Source organism: Panthera onca, chromosome B2 (assembly GCF_046562875.1).
Source record: "Panthera onca isolate mPanOnc1 chromosome B2, mPanOnc1 haplotype 2, whole genome shotgun sequence".
In the NCBI taxonomy this organism is placed as follows: Eukaryota; Metazoa; Chordata; class Mammalia; order Carnivora; family Felidae; genus Panthera; species Panthera onca.
The window spans coordinates 29,515,603-29,518,513 of record NC_138343.1 but is presented as its reverse complement, the minus strand read 5'-3'; positions in this window follow the sequence as shown (position 1 = coordinate 29,518,513).

Below are 2,911 nucleotides of genomic sequence, written 5' to 3'. Positions count from 1 at the left end.
CTCTTAAAAACCGAGAACAAACTGAAGGTTGATGGGGGGTGGGAGGGAGGGGAGGGTGGGTGACGGGCATTGAGGAAGGCACCTGTTGGGATGAGCACTGGGTGTTATATGGAAAACAATTTGACAATAAATTTCATATTTAAAAAAAAAGAATGCCTCTTGTGTACCTTTCACCAGTCAACTCCATGGTCGGGATTCAACCCTGATATAGAGAGTGACTTCCCACTGCTTTTGGAATCTACCTCTGCAACCAGCCACAAAAACCATTTCCACAGCTGGAATCAATGACATAAGATCAACTGACATAGTTTTGCCAAGATATCCTCGATATGATCTCATTTTTCAATGAAGGAGAGGTCTCTGGTGTGAAAACCTTGCTTTCAGCATCTAGTATGATAGGTGTTTTTCTTTTTATTTTTCTTTTTTTTTTTGGTGGAAGTCTTAGAAATTAACTCAACAGTAGGTTTTAACCTGTGTTGTTTCTGTCCTCTTAGGCTGCTGGTTTAAGCATACAATGAAAGGACTGCCATTTTCCTCTAAGATATATTGCTATTAGTGTTTTTTAAATTTTTGCTTTTATTACAAAATGATTCAATAGATTTATCTTCCTCCGACTTAGAAAAAACAAAAACAAAAACAAATGAAGAATGCCATGCGATTACAAATCCTCCGGGGAGATTTTTCACCCCTGCCCCTCTACTCAATGTTCAATTTCAAGATAGACATTCTTCTCAGTCCCCAGTGTGCACCATGGGCAAGGTCCTTTTATTCTAATTTAACCATATTCTAGGCTTTAACCATTAATATCTCAGCTTTATTTAGGGTCTCCTATTAGACTCCACTCCTTGTTCAGGCCTTGGACTTTGTCTCCTGTACCCTACCTGCTAAGAAGCTGTGAGAAGATAAGTTTATGTTAACCAGATTTGGCAGATGCCCTCAATGCAAAGGCTGGTTCAGAGCTCTCTTTGAGCCTCTGTCAGTCTCTGCTTTCTCTCCATTGTTGATCTAAATACTACCTACTATCTACCTAATTGATACAGCTACAAATATTTTTTTCTATATTAACTGGCAATTTTTGTTGCTTTTGTTAAGAGGAGTGGTTAACATACTTTATTCACTATATTCCCAGAAAAGTGGAAGTTTTCAAAAGATTGTTTTGAGATTACAAATTTCACAATCATATATGATAATGCATTTAAAGTCAGTTAGTACAATGCTTAGCACGTAGTAAGCACTCAGTAACAAAGGAGAAAGGGGGAAAGAATGTCCAAACAGCAAACAACTGATCTGGCTACCACAAATATTATGAGGTATTTTTTTTATGTTTGTTTTTGAGAGAGCATGAGTGGGGAGGGGCAGAGAGAGAGGTAGGGGAGAAAGAGACTCCCAAGCAGGCTTCATGCTGTCATCATGGTGCCCGAAATGGGACTCAATCCCAGGAACTGTGAGATCATGACCTGAGCTGAAATAGACGCTTTCATTTAGCATAATACCCTCCAGTTCCATCCATGTAGTTATGCTAAGTGAAATTAGTCAGAGAGAGACAAAAATAATATGACTTCACTCATATGAGGACTTTAAGACACAAAACAGATGAACCTAAGGGAAGGGAAACAAAAATATAAAAACAGGGAGGGGGACAAAACAGAAGAGACTCATAAATATGGAGAACAAACTGGAGGGGTTGTGGGAGGGGGGTTGGGTTAAATGGGTAAGGGGTACTAAGGAATCTATTCCTGAAATCATTGTTGCACTATATGCTAATTTGGATGTAAATTTTAAAAAATAAAAAATAAAATTAAAAAAAAAAAGAGAGACGTTTAACCAATTGAGCCACGCAGGTGCCTCGAGGTTTTTGGTTTTTTTTTAAGCCGTAATAATACTATTCTTTCTCTTACTGGTTGCATTGCATCCCAAGGAAACTAAAAAGTAGAAATCCAAAGCTGAAAGCACGTAGATTATTATCACTTGCTCATCAGGAAATCAAAGAGAAACTGTTCTGAGATTGTGACCTCCTAAGAGTTTCTGAACTATGGTTAAGCCCAGGGAATATTTTCACTTGAGCTCACATGTAAACTTGAGAAAGCTGCAGGTCTCCTCTAGAATCTTTCTCTATTTTTCTGGATGGCCTGTTGGTTAAGCTCTTTGTGATCTTTTCTCTGGTTCTTTTTCTTGACCTTGATCATGACCATCTCAAAGGCCAATTTCCTGAAGACTTTTTGGAAATACGTCCTGACCCATTTTATCGTCACTGCCTTCTTTTCCATGATTGCCTTTTCTCCCAATATTTTCTTTCCTAGAATATCCTCCATTGTTCAGCCTTTGTCCATACTCCCCTTGTCATCCATGGCTTCCTTGTCTTCCTCCTCTGTGATCCATTTCATGGCTCTTGTTATGGCCTCCTCCATGTCCATGACTTCTGCCGTGATTCATGACATAACCACTGTCATAGGTGTGGCTCAATTCGTGGTCCACATCATGGCCCCCTCCATGTCCAAATCCATGTGCTCCTCCATGAACCAGTTTATTTTCCCAATTATGGAACATCCCAGAGCTCAGTCCTGAGTTCAGGTCTGGACCAAAGCCAATTCTGTAATTATGGAAGTATTAAATGCCTCTTTTTATCAGAGGAAAAGAAAAGTCCTTCTAAAAGAGAAAAAAACATATATTACTAGAGTTCAATCTTTTCCTTTCATATCACTAAACCTTCTTAGATTGTAAAAAATCACAAATTTTAACTTTCTGTTTTCTCTCTTATGCTTTTTTTGTAGGTGTGATATTGCTGGTTCTCTTCTTATTGTTTATTTATTCACTCTTATGAGAAAACAGCCTTCCAATTATTGCACTTACATAGTCTGTATGTAAATGTTATCTTGCTCTGTACTTTGGTAAGGTTATATGCCACTAAATT